Below are 14622 nucleotides of genomic sequence, written 5' to 3'. Positions count from 1 at the left end.
GCAAGCTCTTCCTCATGCATTTGCCAGGAAGGGCGGGCGAGAAGGAGGGAAGCGTCGCCTCAGGTGGCGGCAGGCGGGACGAGGGGCGGGGAAACTCCGACCTGCCTTCACACTTCGCGCTGAGGGCCGGCGCAGGCGGCGCAGAGAAGCCGCGAGGGGAAGCAGCCGCCTGAGAGGGGTCGCGCCTCAAATTTTAGGAAAAGAAAGACGCTTCCCTTATACTGAGGGCGGGCGGGAGGATTTGCTTACCACGTGTACGGAACCTTAAGAACACGTGTATGTGCTTAGCAGAGCCGCCCAGCCATTGGGCAGGGTGAGGCTGCTGCCTTAGGCGGTACCCCGTGAATTTTGGCCGAAATTGTTTAAGGTCTTGCAATGCCTGCAAGCAGAACACTGGAGGAAGAGATCCCAGTGGAACGAATGGGCTCTACCAGGTTCTTTTTTAAATTAAAAACAAACAAGCCCAGATCCACCTTCCTTGTGCTTTGCTTCCTTTGCTTTGCAGCCTCATTAGTCCTTTGGATAGCCACTTGTGAACAAGCTCTTTTAAAAAGTTTCCCCTCATAAGGCAGTCCTGTTGATGTTTCCTCTGAAGACCCACTGATTATTCCCAGGTACAAGTATACATAGCCTATGTTACATAGGGATGCAGATTTAGGCTGAAATCCAATAATTTGCTTAGAGGTTAAGTCCCATTGGTATAGGTTTGCACTGTTGATCTCAGAAATAATTGGTTGTAGAAAACAACACAAGGCCAATTTCCATCTTCCTCATTGCTGGCCTTGTCAAAACAGAGAAGGAAAGGCAGGAGGGAATCAACTATGATAGCTGGAGACGGTCTCTTGACTTGCCATGTACCCAGAATGGTAGAATATTTTGTGAGGGCTATTTAGGTAAGTATGCCTTCCTTCTGATGTTAAGTAGTCCCATTTGAGGGGCGGGCACCACATCTTTTCCACTGTAAAGTTCAGTGAAGTCATAGGGTGATATTCCAGGACTCTACATTGTTTTTGAGAAAAGAAGTTAGCCCTTTCTATGGCAGTAAGAATTGTGCCCTGGGATATATCCCATGTTTGTGGAGTGGGTTCATTTTCCCTGCTTTAATCATTCTTGTGCTGGAGAATAAACTGTATAAAATACCACCCAAATATGCTACCTTAGGCTGTATCTTTTCCCCTCATAATACAATCACTACTTGTACTGTTATAGCCTAAGGCAACTCATAGTTTGTGGCAGCCTAATACTATTCCACATCATCCAGCTTCATTTAGTATTCCTGAACACTCAAATGAGTATGCCATGCTACTCCTCACCAGCCCCAGATGCTGGTGTGTACACATGATATTTTATTATGGAATCAGTGGAAACAGTACTTGTTTCTTTTCTATGCAGTCCACACAAGTGCATATTTTTTGCTCCTGAAAAGCACTTTATGAGAAACTGGTTTCATTCAGAAAATAAAAGCTCATTGAGATTGATTCTGCATTCTTCTGCAGTATGCCCATTTGAAAACAGGTGCAGGCAGTGCTATTTTTCTAGAAAAAGAAGTCATAGAATCATAGAGTTGGAAGAGACCACAAGGGCCATCGAGTCCAACCCCCTGCCAAGCAGGAAACACCATCAGAGCACTCCTGACATATGGTTGTCAAGCCTCTGCTTAAAGACCTCCAAAGAAGGAGACTCCACCACACTCCTTGGCAGCAAATTCCACTGTCGAACAGCTCTTACTGTCAGGAAGTTCTTCCTAATGTTTAGGTGGAATCTTCTTTCTTGTAGTTTGGATCCATTGCTCCGTGTCCGCTTCTCTGGAGCAGCAGAAAACAACCTTTCTCCCTCCTCTATGTGACATCCTTTTATATATTTGAACATGGCTATCATATCACCCCTTAACCTCCTCTTCTCCAGGCTAAACATGCCCAGCTCCCTTAGCCGTTCCTCATAAGGCATCGTTTCCAGGCCTTTGACCATTTTGGTTGCCCTCCTCTGGACACGTTCCAGTTTGTCAGTGTCCTTCTTGAACTGTGGTGCCCAGAACTGGACACAGTACTCCAGGTGAGGTCTGACCAGAGCAGAATACAGTGGCACTATTACTTCCCTTGATCTAGATGCTATACTCCTATTGATGCAGCCCAGAATTGCATTGGCTTTTTAGCTGCCGCATCACACTGTTGGCTCATGTCAAGTTTGTGGTCAACCAAGACTCCTAGATCCTTTTCACATGTACTGCTCTCAAGCCAGGTGTCACCCATCTTGTATTTGTGCCTCTCATTTTTTTTGCCCAAGTGCAATACTTTACATTTCTCCCTGTTAAAATTCATCTTGTTTGTTTAGGCCCAGTTCTCTAATCTGTCAAGGTCGTTTTGAAGTGTGATCCTGTCCTCTGGGGTGTTAGCCACCCCTCCCAGTTTGGTGTCATCTGCAAATTTAATCAGGATGCCCTTGAGGCCATCATCCAAGTTGTTGATAAAGATGTTGAATAAGACCGGGCCCAAGACAGAACCCTGTGGCACCCCACTAGTCACTCTTCTCCAGGATGAAGAGGAACCATTGATGAGCACCCTTTGGGTTCGGTCAGTCAGCCAGTTACAAATCCACTGAGTGGTAGCATAGTCAAGACCGCATTTTGCCAGCTTCTTTACAAGAATATCATAGGGCACCTTGTCAAATGCCTTGCTGAGATCAAGGTAGGCTACATCCACTGCGTTCCCTTCATCCCTTCATTCCCTACATCCACTGCGTTCCCTTCAGTGCCAGAACGCACCATGAATGCCTATTTCTTTTTCTTAGAATGGCAATGGCACCCACCCGAGAGGTGTTGGAACTCATCTGAGAGGTTCTGGAACCCACCTGAGGTGCCAGACTGAGTTCTGGTGAGTTCCCTCTGAGAATAAGTTCTGGGTGTAGGTGTTGTTCCTAGCAATGGAGGGGTGTAACTGTATCTGCCCAGTTACATATGTTTGTACTTATACCAAGGTTGCAATCACTACTTCCTTCTTCATTCACCTGGGGCATGGGCATGGAGAAAAAGGCATGGATAACCTAATGAAGGTGTTTCAAATAACCACACCTATCTTTGTGGATGGTGACATCTAAAATAAATCTAGACTGAAAGCATGTTGAGAGCAAGCATGAATGATTCTGGATTAAGGAAAGGTACATTTTTGTGATAAAAAATAGGTTAGTGTATATACAACTGCATACACATGATACATTTAAATTACATAACTTCCCTCCAAAAAATCCTGGAAACTGTAGTTTAAGTCTCACAGAGCTACAATTCCCAACACCCTTAACAAACTATAATGCAGGATTCTTTGGTGAAAGTCACATGGTTTCATGTTGTTTAAATTCCCTGAGTTATAGGTGCTGTTCCCACTATCTGTCTACTTTATCCAGCAGATCTTCAAGCTTGGTTAAAAAGCCAGCTACAAAACACACTGGTGAGTCAAGAAAATAAGTTTGTTAATGAGGAAATAAAATACTAATAGTGGTATGCAGTAAATTGTGCTGTTAGTTTGCATTTTGCTGATAAAATGATCAATGTCCTAACCTATGATACAATAGATTTTCAGGATGAGATGGTACTAGGGCTGCCAATCTTTTTCTTTTAGGTAACAACATGATGTAGTTCATTGAAAAACTAAATAGATTGCGTTCATGTCAGTGATTTTAGAACTATGGACTGCATTAATCACTGCTTGTGGATCAAAACAAAAGTTTGTAGCTTTCCCCTAGCATTAACAGCTTCTGCTGTTGTTCATGATAAATGTGCTGCAGTTTCCTCTGAACGTAAACACAGCTAAGGTACAGCAATATGTGCTAATATAGTAAGCACATAATGCAATCCTCAGATTTTGATTTACTCCTTAGCAATTATCTGCAGTATTACAAACATTGTCAAAAAATGTCCTTGGGCTGTACCCAACAGAGTAGTTCCATTTAGCACAAGGACCTAAGGCTGCCAAAGGGGACTTCCCCTTCCCTCTCCTCTTCCTGCCTCCCCCAATCTGTTCTTGGGGTTACCCCAACCCTCTGGTGCAGATCTGGGGAGGGCAGGAGGGGGGATGGAGGGGAGGAGAGGAATGAAAAGTGCATAAATACAACACTCTGTGCTAACAAAACTACTTTGTTGGATACTGCCCCTTATTTCCCAAGCATGAATTCAATTTAATGTTAGCATCTGCCTAAGTAGCTGATATTGTTATTTGTAGGTGAGCAATGGGGATTTTGTTATTACTTGTTCTTTGAAAGCAGTTCACCACCATACCATATAATGATGTTTTTAAAATTCCCCTCTGTTTCAAACTCCTTTGGGTGGTCCACTGTGAAACAGTGACATATAAGAGACAGTGTAGTATTGTGGTTAGAGGGTTGGACTGGAACATGGGAAAACAGGGTTCAAATTTCCACTCAGATAAGGCATATTAAAACAATAGTTGTCCTGATCCAGATGCACAAGCAGAAAGAGGTAAATGCACACAAATCTCTCCTATTTTACTTTGATTAGTATGACTCATTATGTAGGCACGGAGGTAAGGGGGAGGCAACAGATATCAGAGTGAGTTCAATTTCCTCTCTCCTGAGCTTCTGACTGGGAATCAGAATCAGCAAGGCTAGCATTTTCTTAGCTAAGAGATGGACAATTCCTGCCTTACTCTTCTTGTGGTTCACAATAGTATTGCAGAATCTTGAGTTCTGATAGCATACTATTCCAAATACTCACTTTTATGATTATTCAGTCCCAATGATTTTCCATATTTCAAACCATATTTACTTACAACAGTGACTGGAACTGGCTCTGGTTACTCGGTGATGGGAATATGTTCAGCACATGCTAAGATGGCCTTCTCATAACCTGTGTATTCTTTGTTTCATAAAGAAATAGGTTGTGAAGCCGAGCCTTGGCACAAATTAAATTCTGCAGCTGGTCAAATGACACTGAAGCATGCCAATGTAAAACTGCAGTTTTAGCACAGAGATCACCCACAATTCATTAGCTGTGAAAAATGCTATAAATAAAAGAATTTATCTGTAATTTTGGGATCTGCTGTGAATCAAAGTTCTTTGATTTAAAATTTTGCACTGTTGCTATGGTGTTTAGATAATACCACATGGCATATATTAATAACAGATTTCTTGAAAATAACATTTGCAGTTAATTTTCTATGCCTTCTCTCAATTGTTCTATTTCACTGAGTGACGTAATAAGATCCCCCACACCCCTGCTCTAAAAGCGTACAGAGTGTATCTCTGCAATATACATTTAGCGAGCAGCTGCTTTAGAATGTGTTAGAATTGACAACTTTGCCATAGTTTCATTCAAAGTGGTGTTGCCAGCTGGGAGGTATCAGAAACAAAGTTTTTGATAAGTAAGCACCGCTGTGGATTTGTGTATCTATTTTCGTGGGTTATGTTCTTTTCTGTGTTTGTGTACCTCTGGTTTGCACGTGCAAGAAAGCTATGTAAGCAGCTATATAGCTTTGTAATAAACTGTAGCTTGAGCACAAAGCTATGATTTGTATGTACCATACTCAGGGCTTTTTTTTCAGCCAAAACTCGCTAAAAATCAGTTCCGGCACCTCTCAAGTAAATGCCATTGCTATGTTAAGAGAATGAGGGAGGTGATCATGGTGAGATCCAGGACCTCTTTTTCTAGAACAATAGCACCACTGACCATGCTATATATGCAAACCTAAAAGTGCTATTGTGTTTAAGCAAGTGAAAAAGGGGGTGTGAGCCTTTTGACAAATGGATAGCTACTAGGAGAAGCATAATTGTTTTTTCTTTTTTTAAAAAAAGATGTTTCTGGCCAAGTTTGTTTGATGCCTTCCCTGTGTAATTTTTTGCCCAATATAATAATACAATTTTCTTGGCCACGGGGTATAGGTATTTTGAATCAATGAAGAAATATTCATAAATATTAGGAGGCTCAAACAGATGTTTTAGAGACATTATTATAGTTAGGTTTATTCAACTGACACATTATATGAACCTTGAAACACCCCTTATTACTACCGGTATTTTTATGTAGATTTATTCATCATAATGAAATATCAGTAGTAACTCTTAAGTGTACATATGCCTACTGCAAACATTCATCCCAAGAAAAGTATTCCCTTACCAAATTTTACCTCTTAAAAGGTGTGACTGTTCCATGTCCTTGTCTCTTTTCTTACTAATTAAGGCAGAAACCTTATTCTCAGTTAACTTGACATGAACAGGGCTAAAAATCCCAGAGGAGTTTAAGGGACAAATAAGATGAGATGCCATTCACACAACTAGCAGTTATGGTAAAGTCCCCTCCCCCCCCCCCAATTTGGTAATTTGTAGGTCTGGGACTCCTAATCCATACTGGGATTGTTGCTGGGGGGTAGGGGGTGGGCTCTACCCTTTGCACCCTCACTGTTGTCCCCCTCTGGTTTGCGGTCCCTGTGCTTGCTATTTGCTTTGGAAGAAAGTCTTCAGATAGTGCAAGTAAGAGCTTTTCTTCCCATGCAAATAGCAAGCACACGTATCCCTGCTTCAGATTGGGACAAAGATTTAAAGCCCAGCACTGGTACCCAGCCCCTGCCAGGGTACCAGTGCAGATCTGAAGGCCTGCTATTTACTTTCACAAAGCCATTCACACAATTGATTTGTATGAATGATATCTGATCTAGTTTGGCCCTAAGTGCGATACTCCGTGCCAAACACTCTCCGCAGTACTTTTTCATGAAAATTAAATGACAATCTATCGTGTACTTAAAACTGAGCACATTCTTGAGTTCTGTGCTTCAGTAGGATTTGGGAAATCTACAAAAGTATCTTTTGTTTTGTTTTGTTGTTTTTCTAGTACAATCTAATAACTTTTAGGTGGAACAGTTGTGCTTTTAATTTCAAGTGGAAAATATTAACCAATGTTTTTGTAGATATTGCCAGACTCTTTGTGGATGAATTTGGCAAGTTAAACACTCATATGGTGTTCAACGCTCCATTATATAGAAGTGTATTGGGCAGAGATTTGTATATATTTATATTCTCTTCATGCTGTAGAATGAAAATTGGCTTTTATTTTTTTTTAAATGATATTTATTAGAGTTTCAAAAAGAGTTACAAAAGTAAAAAAGAAATAGAAATAGAAAAAAGAAACAAAAAATACAAAATACAGAAAAAATAAAAACAATTAAAAGTAAATCCATCTTTCCATATCTTGCCTTTCATTCACTTATTTCCCTGACCTCCTCACACCTCCCTTTTTTGTATTCCAGTTCAAATGGTTACTTCAGCAAATCCTTTCCCTCTTTATTTTTATCTTAATTCTTTATCTTAATATATTATAACTTTACATTTTCACCTGTTAACAATCCCTTTTTACATACTCCTTTTTAACATTGCTACTAAAACCACTTAATTTCATTCTGACATCATTTTAACATTCATTAATTTTGCAGTGTTTCTGTAAGTAATCTTTAAATTTCTTCCAATCTTCTTCCACCAACTCTTCTCCCTGGTCACGGATTCTGCCAGTCATTTCCGCCAATTCCATATAGTCTATCACTTTCATTTGCCATTCTTCCAGGGTGGGTAGATCTTGTGTCTTCCAATACTTTGCAATGAGTATTCTTGCTGCTGCTGTAGCATACATGAAGAAAGTTCTATCCTTCTTTAACACCAATTGGCCGACCAAGCCCAGGAGAAAGGCCTCTGGTTTCTTCAGGAAGGTATATTTAAATACCTTTTTCATTTCATTATAAATCATCTCCCAGAAAGCCTTAATCCTTGGGCACGTCCACCAAAGGTGAAAGAATGTACCTTCATTTTCTTTACATTTCCAACATTTATTGTCGGGCAAATGATAGATTTTTGCAAGCTTGACTGATGTCATGTACCACCTGTATATCATTTTCATAATATTCTCTTTTAAGGCATTACATGCCGTAAATTTCATACCTGTGGTCCACAACTGTTCCCAGTCAGCAAACATTTTGTCCAAATTGTAAGCCTCCCTTATTTGATAATAATGAAGCCAGTCTCGCACTTTATCTTTTAATTTCTCAAAACTCTGTAATTTCAGTTTGTCTCCTTCTTTTTCCAAAATCTCCCAATATTTCGGCCATTTGGCCTCCATATTGAGCTTTTTCTGAGCCTTCGCTTCCATCGGTGATAACCACCTGGGGGTTTTATTTTCAAGTAGATCTTTATATCTTATCCAGACATTAAACAATGCTTTCCCGACAATGTGGTTTTTAAATGCTTTATGTGCTTTAACCTTGTCATACCACAGATATGCATGCCACCCAAAAACGTTATTAAAACCTTCTAAATCCAAAATGTCTGTGTTCTCAAGAAGCAGCCATTCTTTCAGCCAGCAAAATGCTGCTGATTCATAATAGAGTTTAAGGTCTGGCAGGGCAAATCCACCTCTTTCCTTTACATCGGTTAGTATTTTAAATTTTATTCTGGGCTTCTTGCCCTGCCAGACAAATCTAGAAATGTCTCTCTGCCACTTCTTGAAACAGTCCATTTTGTCCAAAATTTGCAATGATTGAAACAAAAATAACATTCTTGGCAAAACATTCATCTTTATAGCAGCAATTCGACCTAACAAGGAAAGCTTCAAATTTGACCATATTTCTAGATCCTTTTTCACTTCTGACCAACATTTCTCATAATTATCTTTAAATAAATTTAAGTTCTTAGCGGTCATATTAACCCCCAGGTATTTTACTTTCTTAACCAATGTTAAACCTGTCTCCTTCTGAAACCTCTCTTTCTCAATCGGTGTTAAATTTTTCTCAAGAACCTTAGTTTTTAACTTGTTCAACTTAAATCCTGCCACTTGACCAAATTCTTGAATCAGTTCCAATACTCTTTTAGTGCTAGATTCTGGCTCCTGTAGTGTCAATACTAAGTCATCTGCAAAAGCTTTCAATTTGTACTGTTTAGCTCCAACCTGTATACCTTTAATCAGTTGGTCCCTTCTGATCATATTTAGCAAAACTTCCAGGACCGAAATAAAGAGCAATGGGGAAATTGGGCAGCCTTGTCGTGTCCCTTTCTCTATCTTAAATTCCTCTGTCACCACATTGTTAACAATTAATTTAGCCTTTTGTTCTGAATAAATTGCACCTATACCATTTCCAAAGCCTTGACCAACCCCCATCCCCTGAAGATTTTTCTTCATAAAACTCCAAGAGATATTATCAAAAGCTTTCTCCGCATCTACAAATATTAAGACTGCTTTAGTATTAATATTCACTTGCAGTTTTTCCAAAATGTTAATTATATTTCTCGTGTTGTCAGACAAGTGTCTGCCCGGGAGAAAGCCAGCTTGGTCTTTATGTATCTCTTCCACTAATACTTTTTAAAATCTTTTAGCCAAAATATCTGCAAAAATTTTGTAATCCACGTTAAGCAGGGATATGGGGCGGTAGTTCTTAAGTTGTGTCTTTTCAGACTCAGTTTTCGGTATAAGTGTAATGTAAGCTTCCTTCCACGACTCCGGCGCTTTCCCCCCCTCCAAAATTTCATTACAAACCTCCTTTAGTGGTTGAATTATCCAATCTTTCAGAGATCTATAGTATTTTGAGGTTAAGCCATCCGGCCCTGGAGATTTGCCCAACTGCATATTCTGGATGGCACCTTCTACCTCCTGTTCTGTTATTTTATAGTTCAACATTGACTTGTTTTCTTGAGAGATTGAAAATTGACTTTTAACCAAAATGAATATATATTATAAATATTAAATCTTCAGAGAAGTGTTGTTGTTTTTAAAATCGAACTGGCATAGCAGTTGAATTCTGAGTTGTTGTTTTTTGGTAGAAGAATCAGCTAGTAAACAATATATTAGCCTGGATCATAATATTATCAGTTCAAACACAACTTCAAATTGGGAATCGTTTTGTCAGCTGGCATCATTTACCCCAATGCAAGGCTTAATTAAGGGTTTGAAAAGCACAAGGAATGACTTTGTGACTCTTTCTCTGGCTTTCCCATGATTTTGACCTTGAGCAAGGACCAATGATCATTTGGAGAATGGTTGGAATGGCCTCCACATGACACAAGAACATTCTTCTACTGCTATTACTACAATAGAATTTGTCAACACCACAACATTCTTCTGTATAATGTGCAGTATCTTCATGCCACTACTTTGCTACTCCAGTGCTATGCTGTCAGAAGCTGTTATGGAGACACTCGGTAAGATATGGGAAAACATTGTACATATTACAGTGTCTGAGATCAGCCGTCAGGTGGAGGTCCACTCAAGTGGTTTCTGGGAGATGTAGTATATAACATGAGTCACAGGGAAGCCATAAAATTAGATACACAAAACTGATCATCTACATTTCCGTATTACTTCATCCATGTTATGACTGTTCAATTATATTTTACTGTCAGAAGCTCAAGGAAATAAAAGATCCAGAGCCAGGTAATGTGGCCTCCCCTTTTCAGTTACCATTTTTGTTTTTTTATAGGTTAGGGGCAGTGCATCTACAGAAGCCTGGCAAGCTTTTGGTTTTATTTGGTTTTATTTATTGCCCTTTTGTCCTCTCTTCATTCAGAAAACTTGGAATGACCTATATGGAGTTTGCCGGCTGAGTTGTTGCAGTATTATGATCACAAACATTCCATCCAAACACTGAGAAAGCCAAGAACTTCTTAGCTATAATGGTGCAACAGCATTATCTGCCTTCAGGCCATTATTTTGCTTTATACCTGTCCATTCCCTGTGTACATTAAAGGTATTGTGCAAATTGAGAAGGTATTACATACTTGTGAATGAAAATCTACAATGTTTTATAAGCCTCACTCAAAGGGAAAAAGTTGAGAACCTGTTAGAACCTGCAAAGTAAAGTTAGATGGGGGCACCTTACTTTGAGAGCCTTATAATTCATAAGAATTAGCTGCCAATGTTTTCCTCTCCTGCATGCTTTTCTTGATCTGATAAACAGAGAACATAATTTAAGCAATGTGTAAAGTCCCTCACAACAATTTGTACAAGTAGACTGATAATCTCAATATTTTCTGCAAACAAAGGTAAATTTCCCAACATTCCAATCAATTTTCCATTGGCCTTGGCCAAAGATAGAATCAAAAGTGAAAAATGAGGTGTATCCCTTCTTCAGTGCTACTGTTTTCCACTGTTTTGCTGAAATATCTACCTCCTATTACAAAATGTTGTAAGAACATGCCCCTAAGAACCAGAGCTATCCATTTATGTGAAGGCCCTTAATGCACTTCCTTGAAAGTACATGCGCCTGCTTTGCACGCAAAAGGTCCCAGGTTCAAGCTTCAACCAGTGAACCCCTCTTCAACAAGTGTTTTAGTGTCAGCTTTGGGAGGGAACCACGTGGAGCGGTGAGGGAGGAAGGGGACACCTGCCTAGCCAACCAGATCAGCTGAATCTATCTTGGAGTTCAATGGGATGACATAGTCAGAGCCAGATCACCCTCATATCTTGTAAACAATATTAAACTGGCTGGACCAATAGCTTGACTTTGTACCAGACAGCATCCTGTATGCCCAGTTGCCTCATCTCACTCCACTTTAGCAGAGCTGCCACCATGGCAATGAATCGGCATGACTGGGGAGTAGCAGAGAAGGAAGCCTTGCCCACCTTCATAGTGATGATAAAGGAAAAGATCAATAAATGGTGTTGCTATGGGCTTCTCACCAGTGTGTGGTCCCTCAGTCCTGCCTGTAATTTTGTGCCTTAAAAACAAATACAGTCATTCAACTGTGGCAGGGAATAAACAGCTTTTGGAGACACCAGAGGAAAGCATCCATCAAAATTATACAGGGAAGGGTCCAGTGTTTTGAAAGAATTTTCTCTGTTCTGCCTGCCATTTGTATTACTCTGCTTCCACTATTTTTTGTCCCTTTTCCAACTTCTGATTTTTTTTTTTTGTTTCTTTGTGCTATCCCCCCATTGAAATAGAATCCTAGTGTTGGTGGCCATTCGTTTACCCACTTGCCAATTCAGGAAATCCCATTCCTACAACACCCCCTCATCAGTGCAGCCCCTTTCCCCCCTCACATTATGCCTTGGGGAAAAGAAAGAAAAAAAGCACATAGTTGTCACAGCACTATTCTTCATTTCCCAGAAAAAGCACAGCAGTTCTGTGACAGCTGACAGCCTTACTCTCTCCCTTCCAACCACTGGGGAGTGTAGCTGCTGCAGTGCATAGCTATGGCCCCTGTGATTGTGGTTGTCACTCCTTGTCTTCGGTGATGAAAGGATGAGGGAGAGGATGAGTCCAGATACTGTGCTCTGTTTTCCTGACCTGGGAAGCACAGCACAGCAAGGGCAGCAGAGGGAGAGCAGACAGGTCCAGCTTGCATCCTTGCTGCTCACCTAAGGGCAATTGCTACTTGCCCCAGGCAAGATACACACTGCATGGCTTCCTTCAAGGAAGGGGACTCAACACATTGCACGATTCTCCAAACTTCTAGATGTGATCTACACTGAACTGAGCAAAGAACACACAGCACATGTACCTCTTTAATCAGCAGGGTTATTGGAGAAGACCCATAAGGAAAATTATTGTGGCTTATGTGGTTATAAGAGTGAATAAAAGGGGAGCCTTTTCATCCAAAGTGCTGTTGGATTCTGAGTTACTTGGAAATGTAGCATTGGCAGGGAAAAGTAGAGGAGCCTGCCAATATTAAGAAGGCCAGCTTGTTAGAAACAGATGCGTTGCCAAAGTGTGTGTGTGTGTGTGTGTGTGTGTTCATGGCAGTGTGGAAATGACCACCCTTGTTACATACTTAACAAAGCCAGATTAAATAATATACAGTGGTACCTCGGGTGTCATACGCTTCAGGTTACATACGCTTCAGGTTACAGACTCTGCTAACCCAGAAATAGTACCTTGGGTTAAGAACTTTGCTTCAGGATGAGAACAGAAATTGTGCTCTGGCAGCGCAGCAGCAGCAGCAGGAGGAGGCCCCATTAGCTAAAGTGGTGCTTCAGGTTAAGAACAGTTTTAGGTTAAGAATGGACCTCCAGAACAAATTAAGTACTTTAACCGAGGTACCACTGTATACAGATACTGCATTTTTAATTCTTGCATTGTACTGACTAGGTCAATACATTTTAAAATATTATAATAGAGACTGCAGCCCTGTTCAGGTGTTCTTCTTCTGAACATGCATATGGGAGGAAGAGGAATCATGTCCACTCACAGCCTCTGGCCCCACCATTTGGAGGAAGGGTCTGAAAGGGCCTATGAAGTGTAAAGTGCATGTCTGTAGGCTTTGTCTCAGCAATCACAGCCTAACCAAGGATCTGTTACCGTGGGGACAGAGCCTATGCATTAACAGTTTGTAGACATGTAGACTTTCACAACTTCTATTAAGCAAATATAGGGGGCAGGGATGGAGCCAGCAGCTGCTGCAAATGGTCACAATCTTGCTCCTGTCTCTATGCATACTCTGAAGAATGAACAGGATTGCAACGACCTGACAAAATAGCATTGGAGGAAAATATTTCTGATTCTTCAAGGTTGCCAAAGAGATAAGCAGCTTATTCAGTTTAACAGTGACTTGTTCCTACAAGAGTGGTGAGAACTGCAAATGAAAATGGCAGACAAAGTTCTAGCTTCATGCAGAATTCTCTTCCCTGTGTACATGTCCCTCTTGAGGATTTCTCCAACCTATGCATTTCTGTAATTCTTTAGATGCTGTGGTGTAAGATTTCATTTTTGCCTGGAGTCTCTTAATTGCAACTTTCTCAAATTCAGAAGAACCCTACTTATTGGTTGCATCCCCAAACTCACGGTGAGTAAGGCCTAAGGGCACAAGACTTCCTTTGGCAAAGGTGGACCATGGAAGAAGGTGGGACATTCTAAACAAAAAGTACACTTTTGTACTGCTCTCTACAATGTTAATCTCTTGTCGATCCACCATTGTTTGTTTGTTGAATACATATCATTGATTGCACATACAGTGGTACCTTGGGTTAAGAACTAAATTCGTTCTGGATGTCCATTCTTAACCTGAAACTGTTCTTAACCTGAAGCACCACTTTAGCTAATGGGGCCTCCCGCTGCTGCCGCGCCGCTGCTGCACGATTTCTGTGCTCATCCTGAAGCAAAGTTCTTAACCCGAGGTACTATTTCTGGGTTAGCAGAGTCTGTAACCTGAAGCGTCTGTAACCCGAGGTACCACTGTACCTCAGGAGTGTGTATGTATGTGTGTTGTGGGAAGGCTACTAAACTGGAGTCCCAGGTTTCCTAAGTGGGGGCTTGAGCCAGAACTTAATATAAAAATATCCCTTAGATACTGAACCCAAACCTAGATGCTGACCCAAGGCTTACACATATGTGAGGGGCAGATGACCCCTGTCCCTTGCTCTAATTGGCTAGGACTTTAGGTCAGGGCTAGACTTGATTCATCTCATGGTGGGGAAAGCATCAGGTTTGCGATGCAATGGCAACAATAAATGTAGCTGTGTGTCACAGCACTGCACTAGTGCAAAAATGTGAGTTTTCCTGTTTTCCAAGGACATCAGTGGCCACTAGGTGACAATGTTGATCCAGTTTACGAGCCATCCATTGCTAACGGAACATATACTAAACTCTAAGAAAGCACTTTAAGGTCTCCATGTTTAATTATCCATGTTTTGTCTGCTCTGGGGAA

At 40.8% G+C, this 14622-nt stretch overlaps 1 long non-coding RNA gene across 3 annotated transcripts in view; it reads left to right on the top strand.

Annotated features, from left to right (window-relative positions):
* The first annotated feature begins 4 nt into the window (after nucleotides 1-4).
* The window catches only part of LOC310757668, a 36096-nt gene continuing 21478 nt past the window's right edge, over nucleotides 5-14622 (top strand). The window contains exons 1-3 of one of the 3 annotated variants that reach the window (XR_014545383.1): nucleotides 5-893; nucleotides 2788-2870; nucleotides 3364-3440. This is a non-coding gene — a long non-coding RNA (uncharacterized lncRNA). The remainder of the gene's footprint in view (nucleotides 894-2787; nucleotides 2871-3363; nucleotides 3441-14622) is intronic. The other 2 variants (XR_014545384.1, XR_014545385.1) reach the window with 2 other exon arrangements.

Source organism: Podarcis filfolensis (assembly GCF_964270895.1).
Source record: "Podarcis filfolensis genome assembly, chromosome: 2".
NCBI classification, from domain to species: Eukaryota; Metazoa; Chordata; class Lepidosauria; order Squamata; family Lacertidae; genus Podarcis; species Podarcis filfolensis.
Note: the sequence above shows the minus strand (reverse complement) of the source record. Positions and strands in the feature narration are given on the sequence as shown.